Source organism: Coturnix japonica, chromosome 3, assembly GCF_001577835.2.
Source record: "Coturnix japonica isolate 7356 chromosome 3, Coturnix japonica 2.1, whole genome shotgun sequence".
NCBI classification, from domain to species: domain Eukaryota; kingdom Metazoa; phylum Chordata; class Aves; order Galliformes; family Phasianidae; genus Coturnix; species Coturnix japonica.
In genome coordinates, this window is record NC_029518.1 from 20,270,562 (window position 1) to 20,285,102 (window position 14,541).

Sequence of the window (14,541 nt, forward strand, 5' to 3'; positions counted from 1 at the left end):
GAAGGTCACAAGGAAATATGGGAGAAGGAAAAGAATATGCTGCGTAACAGCTCTGGCATCCTTCAACATCAGCACAAGCCCATCATGTCTCATGATGATCTTGTGAACGTTTCACCAGTACCACACCAGAAGGAGCAGTAACAGGGAACAGGTTAGGAAATATCCATTAAAACTGTATGCAACTACATATACATTAGAACACAGAACTGCTGACAGTGATGGCCTTGAGCAAGAAAGAGTTTGAACAGGACCATCCACTTCTTCCAGTGAGGCAGGAAGACAGGAAGTAGAACAGTGGCACCTCTCTGCCCCAGGCTGCTGGGGAAGGAACAAATGAAGCCCCTCTGAAAGCCAAGAGAAGAGAACGAGGCACAGACATTCATATCTCCAGATTAATTTCAACCCTGAAACAGTATCGCACAAAGTGAGGACACAGCCTTCTAGAGGTAAAAGACGAGAGCCAGCGGGAAGTGCTAACTTCACTCTCTCAGAATCTCATTTCAAAGCCAAAGCCAATTCTATGATTTCTAGGGACCTGACTCGTTATTTGTACCTGCCTGGGGCTGGCAATAAAGCCATGGTGAGAAAAGGTGTCAACGCCTTGAGCAGCAGAACAGGCTCAAGACGCAAAGGTCCCTTGGTGGCTGTTTTATGAGATAAGGAGAGAGCAAGTTTAAAAAAAAAAAAAAAAAAATTAAAAACATATCAAACTGCACAGGTTAAAGAGCACAGATTCATGAACATCCAATTTGCAGCAAAGAGCAATGCTTTAAACAAAAAAATCAAATGAATGAGTTAGATCCATCCAATAAGTATGAGGAGCAATACCTTAGGAAAGCAAGCAGCTGGGTACTGAGGCACAGTCCAACCTGAGTGAAAAAGTAGGGTACACAAAAGCACTGCATTCACACCAGAAAAATGAAATCATTTCCAAAATCAACAGAATTTGCTAGACCAAACCAGCTTGAACACAAGCATTCATAGTTAATTCATGCTTGACTCCACACACTGGCTGCGCATGGGCCACAGCAACATCATTGCTGTGGTCACCATCATGGTGACACTGGTAGCCAACACGCGAGAGGATGGTAGTTCAGCTGAGCTGAACACTCTAAGAAGTCCTGAATGCAGATGTAATTATCCATTCTTGGAATATAGGTAGGCCAGTTCCAACATGTGGGAGTGAAGAAGATGGTTTACATAACAAGCAAGGTATGCATTTACATAATAGCACTGCAGACTGCCAGACCTCTCACCTGAAGAGCTGTATTTTACCTGCTATGTGCATACTGACTACTCAAAGGTGGCCTCCTGAGCCATTAAATTACATATTCATAGTGCAACTCAATGGTGGTGTGAAAGGGTGTGGCTTGAATGGACAAAGAGGAAAAGGTCCAGCACTCGCAGAAGACTAAGAAACAAGCGAGCCTTTGATTCTTGCACACTCCATGCTGGGCTAAGAGCCACCTCAGTTCTCAGTTCTTGCTTGGGTAGCCACCCTCCAAAACGGTAACTCCACTAAGCAAACAAAATCAAAATGGAAAAAAAATAAATCAAGTCCAGCTACAAGAGCTAAACCTCTGAATCAAAGGAAAAAGGCTTTTAGTCCTGATCCTCTTGTAATGACATAATGCATTCAGCTCTTTTCACTATGCTTTCCAACCAACAGCCTCAAAGAACAATAGGGATTTTGAGGCCTCTGAGTTACACAGAGCTCAGGACAACAGGAGACAAAATGAAATACATAAATGAATGAGAAGAGTAAGTGACAAGCTAGATGGACTGTGAGTTGAAAAACAGTGCCTGCATCATGCTACTACTATGCTCAGCCGTTTGTTGTTCCAGTATGGTCATTCCAACATTTCCAGATTTAAAGACATCTAGACCTCTCTGCCAGTGGAAGCATCTGGACCAGAAAGTTTTTATCTTTCAGGTTTTATCTGAATCCAATTTTTCTTTTAAATGTTGCTATTATAAATCAGCAACCATACTGCTTCCTTCAGAACAACAGTGACAGAAAATTCTTGTTTCACACTTAGACCCAGAGGTTTTAACTCATACACATTCTATCTTAATAAAAACAATCTGATTTTGAAAATATTGCAACAGGAAAAACAAGTTTCAAAGTATAGAAGCTAAAACAGCTCAAAGATCTTTTTACTTTTCAAATATCCTGAGGGAAGGAGGGAAAATCCCAAACCTAAACAAAAAGGCTTTTACCTCACTTGTAACTTAAAGAAAGCTCTACAATGCTAAGATAGGTATAACCAATCTGGCTAAACCCACGCCTGAAAGACTGGCATTTCTGTTGTCTAGACTTTGTACATCAATCCACCTGGAGAAAGGAGTGAGACAGAAACTAGAAAGAACCAAAATGATTTCTGCTCTGAGGATCAGCAACAGAGAACGTACAAATAAGCACTTCAGTTATTCACAGATTTTTTTGACAGGGAACGAAACAGTTGTCTTCAACCAGAATGCAAGACCAGTAAGTCTGTTTTGTGTAAGATCTTTATCTTACCCTCTCTCTTACCTTATCAGACACATCTCCTTGCCCTATTCAGAATCCAGCCAGTCACAAAATTCCATCTGCAACAAAAGGAAAAGTCCATTAATACCACTCCATAACCTTACAACAAAAGACTAATAAGCAATTCAAGAAATAAGTCAAACTTCTACTCCCATTCCAGTATAATCTCCACCCCAGGCAAATCGCCCTCCTGTCTGCGGCAATCTGGGAAACCTGGATATAAAGGTATTAATGATGTTGTAACATGTTCTGTAAGAAACATGCTCTTCCTCCTTTGGAAAGGTTAACAGAGGTGGCCAAGGCATACAGGTTGCCCTACCGAGTCATAAATAAGTCTGCAGCATCCTCTCATTAAATTAAATGAACATCAAATTATATAATGTGCACGGTTGTAAAATGAGACCAATGGTAATGGCTAGAAATAATCACAGCAGCCTTATATATTGTGGAGACAATTTTCTGTCAGCATATCAAACCAGGGTACATTGCACCTTTTATCTGCAGGCCAAAAAACTGTCAGAACAGACTTTCTTAAATACGGCAAAGCATGCAAGACATGGATGGAACAAAGCTCTTAATGCACAGCTTTAAATGATGCCTACACCGATCAGGTGAATTTAATTTTTTACCACCTTTACAAGGCAATCTTTCAAGGATACAAAGTTCTTTCAGGTAAGCATAATGCAATTTAGCATACCGCAGATCCCAAAAGAGTATCACAAACCTAACAACGCTGCAACCTTAGAATTAATAATCTAAAACTGTGATAGACGTGGGCTTCAACAGCAACAGCAAACCCTGTCATGACACAGTTAAATAAAGGAAGCGTGACCTGCAAAACTCAGCCAGTCAGTGAGCCAGCAGGGCAGACAGGAGACTTCCAGTTGGAAAAAAAAAACAACTTGAAAAGCTCAAGAGACTGCCTAGAGAGAAAAGTGTGAGTCAAGGAGCTAAAATCCCATCAGACAAACCCCTCCATGTGCCCTGTTAGTGTTTTCAGGGCTCTGCCCACCTGCACCAGAGCTTGTTAGTCCACTGACAGGCTGACGAAGACCAGAAATACATACATGAAATGGGACACTGGAAGAGAATAGGGATGGGGTCTTTTTAAAAGACTCATTTCTCAACCCAGTTATCTGAAGGGAGTTACAGCAGGAATTGAAGGACTTAAAGCTAATTATTTTCATGTTCACTTATGTTTGCTGTAATGACTGTGCAAAGAGCATTCCCATGCCTAAAGCACAAACTCATGCCACCACCACCCCACCAGCAGGATAAAAAGGTACTCAGGTCCCCAGTAAGGAGGGATGCTGTGAGATGGGGTCCTGTGGCCTTTATGTGGTATGGTTTCTTTTCTTATGCGTAAGTTAGCACAGGCTTGTAGAGCTAAAAAGAAACCTATCATACACTCAACACCATTTCCTCACCTTCACTGACGCAGTTTACTCCTCCCTCCTCTTATTTCCTCTTCTGAGTTGCCATTTACTTCATTCAGAAATACTTTTTATTCATAAGGCCACTGATCACTTTGGTTTTGGAATTACCAGAAATACCTTAACAACATCAATCTCACTGAGGGTATATTTTTCCTACAAAGGAGTCATTATCTCTCACGATAGAAAATGTTGAGGAACAGCCACTGGCTAACCAAGTATCGCTGTGCTCCTGTTCTCCTGTCTGCCCTGACTTTCCTCATGGCTCAACCTCTTCCTGGCTATTTTCAGGCAGACTGCAACAATCATACAAGAACAATGGGGAAGTCTGTTTTGCTCAAAGAGCAAATGCTTCGCAGCTTCCAATGTAAATATTTTAATTAATAGATTTTTTTAAAAAATAATTATTATTTTTAACACTCTACTGCCCTACTACTGCTGACATTCACCTAGAGCTATGGGACCAGACTCAGCACTCAACACAGAAGTACAGGACTGAACAACAAGGCTTGCTGGCTTCAGGAAAAGCATTTTCAGAATCAAAACTGATGGGGAATCTGCTGGGGGGACCTGGGAGGGAAAGTATGAAAGCAAAACGAGTCTGCACAATTCCTGCACCAGGCCAAGGGCTCGTACTATCTCCCAACAAGATAGTGGACCTATTCTTATAGCCAACTTGTACAAAACCATAACCTAAGCTGTTTTCAAAGTAACATTACGCCCTGTGACCAGGCTACAAGGAGGAAAAAAACCACAATGACTATCTCCTTGCCTCAGTCATCAGTAGAGCAGTTCCACACCACACCAACATTGCATCCCCTCCACAGAAATGCTAACACCTTCTCCCAAGTTTCGTAAGTGAAGTGTTGTGGATCCTACCAGTGGGAAGAGACCCAAGTCCTTTTCTGCTTCATACTACTGTTTTGGCACAACAGAAGGCAGCAGAGCAGACACTGGGCCATACCACAGTGCTGCTGTGGCCCAGCAGCTGGCCCGTGTACCTGCAGCTTTCTCATCACCTACAACTTGTCCGAGGTGGAGGAGGGACAAGGGGACACACGTCGGATGTGTTGCCACTGGCAGATGGCTGGCATTCAGAATTTTACTTTATTTAAAAATAAAGTGGGACACAGATGGTACTGTTCCTGTTTTCTTTGAGTCCAACTGGAACGTGAACACAGGCGTGTGTGAACAAGGAAGCTCAGCCCCGTGGCATGTTTCTGCACAGACCCATTCAGACCCAACAGCCCCTCGTGTGACTGTGCTTCCCTTCCTCTGCCTTTCTCACTGCTCCTCTTGTACCAACCTCTGCACATCTGATACCTGCTAGCAACAATTCCCATGTCATCCCCAGGCAAAAATCTTACCATATCCACCCAAAAACACAGCATTTGTGCAGGGCACTTGTCAGGCTTCCTAGATGCTGTGATGTTGCCCACAACCACTAACACCAGCAGCCCCAACCCTGCAGATCACCCTATACCAGGTCCATTCTAGGAAGTGAGGAGGGCAGCAGGTGAACTGTCACAGCCCATAAACAGTTGACATGGACCTACTGCCCACCCAGCTACAGGGCCTACAAAGTGAATGAACAGTGAGATCTCCAGACTGCAGTTCATTGAGAGCAAGCCTTCCAGATGCCTAAATTAGCAAATGACAACTATTAACCACTCCCCATTAAGATGGGGAGGAGAAGGAATGCCTGGCGGTTAATTGAGAGAAATACTCTAATTTGGCGGCAGCAGCAGGACACCCTGGGGACCACAATGTTGTAGCTGGTTCTGCAAGGGAAACAGAAGTGCTGGGGGGGGCAGTGCTGCTGTGGAAGGAGGCAGACAGCAGAAGTATCACCTGCACAGCATGCAACATCACAGTACCTGCACTGGGAGGGTGCTGAAGGACAAGAATGGAGGGATGCATGGATAGACAGATAGATGGATGGAAGCTCCCCTCATGACAGGCCTCAAATGCACAAACACTGGGAAAGCTCTCCTACCAACTGCCTAGACTCACACCAGTTCTTCCATTCTCCCCTTTTGACCTCTCCGAGGGTACTGCTATACTCAGTATTTTCATATACCTATTGAGCCAGGGACATAAAATCCATACAGTTGTACCAGCTTCTCTGCAGTCTTCACATCAGGGCCAGGAGAAGGAATGCTCCCTAAAGGCGCAGCACATTCATAAACTTCCTATGCCTCGGAGATGGAATAGAACAGATGAATGCTAATCCCTACTCCACGCCTCCACCAGCAGTTTGTACTCTCCCACACACAGGGAGACTGACCTGTCTGGGATAACACAGACTGAGGATGGATTGCAAACTCCCTTCTACACCGACTCCTGTACAGTAAGGAAAGTGAAAGTGAGCCACAGCACTGCTGGTGGAAGATGAGAGCGCTCTGAGGGGCTGCTTTTAGGCAAACAGCAGAGCTAGGCTGCTCAGCATCGCATCAGTAAAATATATGTGCTATGTAAAATATTCTGCTCACACGCTACTTACACCATATAACATTTCTTATGGGGATTATTTTTACTGAAAGTACATTTTTGCCTAATTGTAGGAACATAAGCAGCCTATAACATACAAGAAGAACCACTCCATGTGAGATGTTGACAAACCTAGGATTTCTCTGCAGCCCACCTGACTTCAAGACTTCCTAAACAAAAGCAGGCCGGCAGCAAGCACAGCATATTCAGAGCTTGGAGCAGCTGTCACCACATTTCTCAAGCAGTTCTGTGTCTAAAACATGCCTCTGAGCATACAGTACTGTACGTGCACTGAACCAGAGCCAGAAGGAGAAGCCCTAGGCAGGAAATTGAAGTGCATCTTAGATTAGCACAGTGCTATGCTCAGATTTGGTTTCGATTTGCAGACCTTGCTGGCATTAGCTAAGTGGCTGATTAAAGTTGTGTTGGAAAAAAAAAAAAAAGTCAGAGAGGTAAAATAAACCCTCCAACATACATGAATTTGCCCTGGTAGCAGCCAGTACCTATAAGACTGATGCAAGATGTACCTTTCTCTGCATGCTCCACAGCCACCTGTTCATACCTCTCTCTCTCCCTCAAGCTGCAGGCAGTCAAATCCTGCACAGGAGGATGAAGCAGTGGAAGTACATAGAGAGTCCCACCAGCTCTAAAGTACTCTGCTGTCTGCTGAGATTCCTCACAACTAACCACAGTCCAGCACCAACATGGCTCCAAACAAATACTCAACAACACCTGGCAGGCTTCCAGCTCTCACCATTAATTCCAAAGCATATGGACCCAGAGCCATCCCACAGCCCAAAGATGGCAGTCCTGGTCCTCAAATGTACACCCCAGTGATCGCAGCCCTGGCTTTGATTCTTCTGATGCCTGCCTGGCAGGAGACACTCTAACAGGACTTGCTGCCTTGCCCTACCTCACATAAATCATGGCAGCAGGGATGCACTGCAGCTGGTACCTCCATCAGGGATGGGGTGGAAGCTTTCCTGAGGCAGCGTAGAGGAAGAATCTGAGCCTTGAAGGGAGAATTCAAGATGCAGACTGAGTGGAAAAATGCATTATTTAATATTGGTATTTATTAATATTAGGGCTTCAACGGTGGATAAACAGACAAGGATCTCTCTGCCTGTGCACATACTTAAGAGAACTGTTTACACATGAGGTTCAAAAGGATGTTCTCATTTTATAAATAATTTGATCTGATGACTAAATCAGGAAAAAAAAAAAAAAAGCGCAGTTTAAGGCTACAGAGAGAGGAATAACACCTGGTTACTGATGTCTAAACAGTGGGGGGCAAAGACTAAACAGAAGGGTCTCTGAAACTCAGCAAATAGTTTTCAGCACACACTAAACTGTGACTGTTCCAACTGAGAACTTCCAAAAGTTTGCTTACCAGCAAGTCATTCTAAACACTCAGTACTTCAAGGCCCCATAGAAGGCCAGCGCTCCCTCTGTTGCTTCCACCCAACCACACAAACCCCCAGCCATGCTCTTCCCATTCTTTTCCACATGCACAGTGTGCCAGGAAGGATGCACGCAGAACCATGAGGTGTGGAGGCTGCAGTTGGCAGAGAGAATTATGCTCCTCTCCCCAGGAAGAGGGAGAAAAAGCTGAACTGGACCCGTGCATTTTGTTTTCCTTTGTCATATGCTCACTGATGTGTGCATATATGGTTGTAGCTGCAAGCGTATCGCAATTTGCTTGAGATCAATCATTTTGCATGCCAAGGAAGTAGAGGAAACAAACCTTGCACACAAGAAACTCATTACTGTATAAAGAAACAATATTTCCAGCAAAAATTCACTCTCTACTTCAGTCAGACGCACAAACTTCATTTGTTTCCAGTTTTGTTTCTCAGTGGGGAAAGCATCTGTGATCAGCAGCAACAGCCCCAAGTGATCTCAAAAGATGCTCCAAGAGGTACACGCTAACCACAGTTTTGAGCAGACTTATAAAACACAGCACAAAATATTCTCCTATGATGTCCATTTTTACGGTCTGCTGCAAGCTGTAATGCCAGGTCATACTGAGAACACACAGACTGTATGTTAACTCACACAGTTCAAAGGGAGAGACAAGAAAGAAAGAAGGAACGTGACGTTCTGAAGTTTGTTTTTAAAGCAGTATATATGCAATTTTAGTGTAGCTCTGCTGCAGATACACAGCGTCAGTGAGATACATCTGACAATAGAGCAGAACTACAACTTTTAAGGAGACCCATATTTTGGGTCCAGAGGTGCAATGTGGACTGCAAGCCTTTAACTTGAAATCAGTGACCACATGTGGAAAGAAAAGCTCGCCAGGCTGCGATCCCTGCTGATGACTTCACCCTGCACCGCTCTGCTGAAAAGCATCAGCTGAGACATCTTGCCCAGAGCAACTCGACCAAAGAGGAGACAAGGGTGCCAAAAATAACAATAAAAGTTTTTCCCTCAAATAATGAAGTATCCCTTGTAATTCAGCCCCATAAAACCAGATTTGTCAAGTTCTAAATTGGGTTACAGCAATATTTCATTACAGTATAAATCTTCTTTACACCCTAGTAAATATGCCTAATAATTTAACATGCTATAATTTTATTTTATTTTTTCTTAAATCTGGAACTAGTCAAAAATTGCCTGAAATAGGCATCTCCTTTATAGACCGTTTTCCATACGCATCCAGCTTCCAAAACGTAACTGGTTTACACTCTTCACATGGAAAAACGTCTGCAAAGTGTGCTTGTGTGCGGACTAAGAAAGGTGGTAATTATCTCTCATGGGTTTCTTAGGTATGTCAGTGCACATCCTACACAGGTTTCAGGATTACCCCACCACAGTCCGAGTATCGGGCTGTTACTTCAGAAGGCAGCAGAAGCACTTGAAAAGAATTCATCAAAAAGTTAAAATTCCAAAAGAAGGAGGAAAAAAAAAAAAATCCCAAATCCAGAACTTTTAGAGCATTTGCTTTTAAATAGTAGCAAGTTCTGCAGCACATTTGACTGAAATACATTACCACAAAGGGTTCTAAATTAAAACCATTTCATATATTGTTGTTGCAGGGGCTGACATGCAAATAAAAGCAAGTAAAATATGATTAAATCGGCAGAGAGGAAAAAGCTTGCCAGTACTTCTTGTTATTAAAACCCGTAGCTCCCATTCCTTCCTAGCTAATCAGGTCTTCAATACAAACAGAAACCGTTTCAGTGCAGTTACTGTAACACGTCTGTGCAACCGGCAGCACCGTGAGAAGTTGAGAACATGACCACATCAGCACTACTGAACACAGGCATTTTTCTTCAGCAAGTCAGTACGGTGAGAACTGCTATGAGAAGTTATGACTTGAAGTCTGCACAGAACTGATGTCATTTCTCTCTGCATGTGAGAAGCGGGCAAAGTTTGTCTTTGCTTCATGATGTACAACAGTGCTTTGATGCCATGTTGGGACACAGTTGGGACAAGTGTTTTAAATCTCAGTAAGCTTCTTTTATGGCAATCCAGTAAAACCCGCACCAGCCATTATTAACACAGAAGGAGGACTGCTCTTTTATTTGCCGTATCTCTAGGAGCACATGTGTAATTTTGCTCTTTACCCTTCTGAGACAAGGGTCATTGATAGTGTGTTGAGAAGCTCACTCATGGCCTGATCCCACAAAATCCCACCACAACAGCCCAGAAAGAATCTATATCAAGTGTGCAGCAACTCAAACACATCTGACTGGTGACTTATCACACAGCCACACACCCTGGAGCAAAGCCCCAGTGGGCTCAAGTTGAAATAGCAAGTGGCACAGCCTTGCCACGGCCTGCTGCCATTGCTTTCCAGGGCAGCTATAAAGGAGGAGGAAGTAGTTTTATGTGTATTAAAAAAAGGAAACATGTTATGTTTTTTAACTTGATCTATTTTATGCTGCACTAGGGCTTTCACAACAGTATTATTCTAACTGCTATCCTCACTTTTCCAACAAATTAAATATCAAACAGTTCCTATAGAGTGAAGCCATTTTGAAGCTGTTCACTGCAAAACATTGCAAATAAATAATTATAAACAAAGAAAGCCAGGTTCTGACCTTCATTCACCCAGCCGTCTGAGACAGTGGCTTGGTTTTCTGCAGTCAGTGCTAGGACTGAGGCTGGTACCAGGGAGCACCTTAGCTCACCGCTCCTCCTCACATTCCTAGGAAATAATCCATCTGAAATATTTGTATTTTTCCCTTAAACAAGAAAGCTGTTATTTCAGATTAATGCCCAGCCAGTTTAACCACAGCTTTTTAAGAATGAGGCTGGCGTTTATGGCCAACGAGGAAGTGACTCTCAACTGACAGCTGCTGGGCTGATGCCGACCTGCAGGAACTCTATCAAGTACACTGAAATCCTTCTGCATTTACAGCTCCATTAACAAACTCAAAAATCCATGAAAAAATAAATAAATTGTATTAAGTTATCAAAACAGTACCGGCCTTAAGAACACACTTTTAGCAGATTCCTGCTGTCTTTACGATTGCTCAGATCAAGGTGGGACAGTTCTTGATTCTGATCATTCTAAACGCACTACCCCAGGCAACTCAGTCAATTTTAGGAACCTATTAAAATTAACTTTTGTTATTCTACTCAGTGCTTTGCATTTCACAACAACTGTAGCTGTATATAAACCAAGCATGTGTTAGTATTCATTTGGTTTTAAACAAGTGGTATACAACAAAGTAAATATAAATACCTGGCCCTACATAACCAAATCACTAATACCTCAACCAAATACATCAGTTCCGTCAGTATTCCTCTTTAAAGCAGGCACATGTACACAAACGCAAAACCCAAAACTTTCTCCCTATATAATAGCAATTACTTGCTGAGAAAAAAATAACGCTTTCCTTTCCTGAAGCATTTTTATAGCTGGAAAAACAATGTGTAAAGAATTAGCTAAAACCACGTGCTTATACATTTATTAGTCAAAATATCTCTTCAAGAAAGTTTAACCAACAGCTACGTCTAACACGCATAGTCACTTAAGTGGTGCTGCCCTCAAAATATTAATGACAAGCATCCGCATAAACAGCAAAGGAAGGATGTGAGTGTTTATTACACAGGTGGATCATCTCACCAACGACACTCAGAGCTTTACAGATTTATAACTAGCAGTATAAATTTTTAACTACTACAGCCTCAGTTACTCTTCATACCTGGCTGAGTTTGCATCCCAATACACTTAATCTTGATTCTGAAATCAAGATCCACCAATTAAATTATTAAAACCCTGAACATTCACTACTGCCCTCCCTTTCCTCAAATCACACACAAGCAAAAGAATAGAAAAGTCTCCTGCACCTCTTCCCAGCAGTATGCTTTCTAGGTTTTCACTTATAGAACAGACTGGAGCCTGTACCAGCTGATCTGTGCAAACTGATGACTCTGTTTTCAAAATAAAAGACAGGAAATTAGTCATGGTAGAGTAGCATCGCTAGGGGACAGTTTGAGTGGCCATCAGCAAGATGTGCATGGTAGGATGTGTGACAGAGAAAGATTGGTATCTACCACTTCCTCTTCTCAGATAAAAATTAAAAAAAAAAAAAAAAAAAAAAAAAGAAAGAAAAAAAGAGAAAAGAAAAAAAATAGGGAGTCCTTTCATCCCTGCTCAGAGTACCCCATAGAGTGGAGAGGACCAGTGCTGGCCACATAACATCCTAAAAACACATCACCCCCTATAGTAAACCCAAAAGGAGAACATCACCATACCTCAAAACTGTTACAGGAAAACTTACTGGGTGGAAAGCTCGGTAGGAGCTGGGCTGTGCCCCAGCACAAGGATGCACTGAAACACAGATGGAACCACAGAGCACTGGCCGGCAAGGCTCATCCAGTGGGCGGCTAACAAGCAGCAGCACTGCTCACAAGGAAATTTTAGAAGCTAAAGCAATCAGCAGCTCCCCCTTAGACAAACCTGAACAGCTTATTTTGGCTACCAGCCAGAGCTAAATCTGAGCTGTGCAGCTCCAATCCAACAGATTTCAGTAATTACAAGAAGTACGTGCTGGCTGCTCGCAGTGCCAGCTCTACGCACCTTGCAAGTCTGTTCTCCTCAAGGATGGCACCAGAAACAGTCAACGCTCAACAAAAAAGTGTTTTTTCTGCTACTTGCAAAAGGCCAGCACCATGGGCAAGGAGACAAGCATCCTGTTTTCCTCCACAGCCCGTTCTGCTTGTCCTAGCACTGTGCCAAGCCTACCCAACTCTCCAAGACATGCATACGTAGGATAGCACAGAGGCTGCTGAGATTATCTAACCCACAAGATTCACACCCTTCGTGCTGTACCCTGCCAGAGAAGTAGGGAGGCAGTGGAGTCACCATCCCTGGAGGTGGTCAAGAAACATTAGGTGTTCTACTGAGGGGCATCATTTAGTGGGAAATGTTGGTGATAGGTGAACAGTGGGACTAGATGATCTTAAGAGGTCTTTTCCAACCTTGGTGATTCTACGCTCTGAGGGCAAGTACAGAAGGAAAGGACATAGCCCCATGGGTTGAAAGAAGAGGAAATGAGTGAAGAAGCAGTTGTTACCAAGAAAGACACACACTCCTAAAGCACTGCCACACGAGCAGCACACCACTAAGACATGGCGCCCAGCAGGCTTACTCTAGCAGAAGTGATTTGTAAAGAATCTGCTTTTTCCACATTTCCATATCCCCCACACAGCATGGAGAACGATCAACAAGGACATCTGTGAAACAAGAGAAAATCATGCAGCAAAGAGGAGAAGAGTACGACCACCATGGTTGACTTGGTAATCTTAAAGGCTTTTCCCAGCCTAATGGATTCTATGAAATGGGAAACCATAGAGAAATAGGAACCCATAGATTGAAGTAGCTTGGCAAGAAGAACAGTAAGGAAATAGCTTCCATGACAGCCCAAAGTGCTGCAAGACAACTGTAGGAAAAGAACAGACCTTTATTTTCATTCAAGGACACCAACCTTTCAAAATTACCTTAGGCAGTCACCACAACATTGCAACATCCTGCCCTAACAGATGTCTTTCAAGGACCTCAAGCACAACACTTTATCCTTCTTTATTTTTCCTCCTTTGCCTCTTTGCAAACAGTCTCCAAGCTTCTCTTACTGTCCTGTAGATTTCTGCACAGTCCTAAAGGACAAAGCCATCCTGCTCCCTCCCCAGGTAGAGAGAAGCTGTGAGGAGGAGGTACTGAACAGAAGAGCTTCCACCAACCTCAGCAGAAAGCAATCACAATTTGGCCAAATCCAATTAACCCACCTGCAACCCTGCTTTCTGGCAGACTGGTGACTCCAGACTGGATGGGCTTTGCAGGTAACTCTATTTTCTTTACTGGTGCTGATTTCCTTTATCCTCATTAACATTACTTGCTTATTTTACAAAAAGCAGGGAAGCTAATGATCAGTTACACCAAAAACTGTATAAACACAACTAAAGCTTTTCATTTTTAGACAGGGAACCATCTTCTGAAACAAGTTTTAGTTGCTTTCACTTTGAAAAATGGAGAAAGAAGTTTGTTTTGTTTCTTTAAGTTTTCGTGTTCTCCCTGTAAAATCTCCCCTTTCCAAACACTAGTATGAATTTTCCAGGTTTCTAACGTTATGGGAATTATATAGGCTACTTTATTTGAAACTTCAAATAATATTTCACAGTAAATGTGATATTCATAGTTTTCTTTTTTTAAGCTTACTGGGATCATTACTTTACTCAAACTTCATACAACCAGTAGAGAGGAAAATACACGCAAGCAAAGACAGCAAGAAGTAAGGTAGAGGAAGATTGTGATTTAGTACAAGAAGAAAAATCTGATGGATGAATAACACAGAAATGATGGATTAGGTTATCTCATTGTACGTAGGGATACAACTATGTGACAGGGCCCATATTTATACCACACACAAATGTTTGGTGAGTTGGACTTTCTCTTTTGCCTCCTGTCACATTCATTTACACAGCCTGTCCTTGCAGCCTTGACACAGTGCCACGCTGCCCGATGTCTGCTTTGTCTCGTGGAGATGAGAAGTCTGCCTTTGGTTCAGATCTGTGCAGTTCTACCACCTTTCAACATAAACTTCCTTATGGATTAGAAAATAAACTCCACAACACGCA

At 42.8% G+C, this 14,541-nt stretch overlaps 1 protein-coding gene across 3 annotated transcripts in view; it reads right to left on the minus strand.

Annotated features, from left to right (window-relative positions):
• Positions 1-14,541, minus strand: part of TRERF1 (transcriptional regulating factor 1) — a 99,108-nt gene that overhangs the window by 68,831 nt on the left and 15,736 nt on the right. For all 3 annotated transcript variants that reach the window (XM_015857359.2, XM_015857358.2, XM_015857362.2), the window contains exon 2: positions 2,534-2,589. The gene's annotated coding sequence lies outside the window, so the exon portion shown is untranslated. The remainder of the gene's footprint in view (positions 1-2,533; positions 2,590-14,541) is intronic.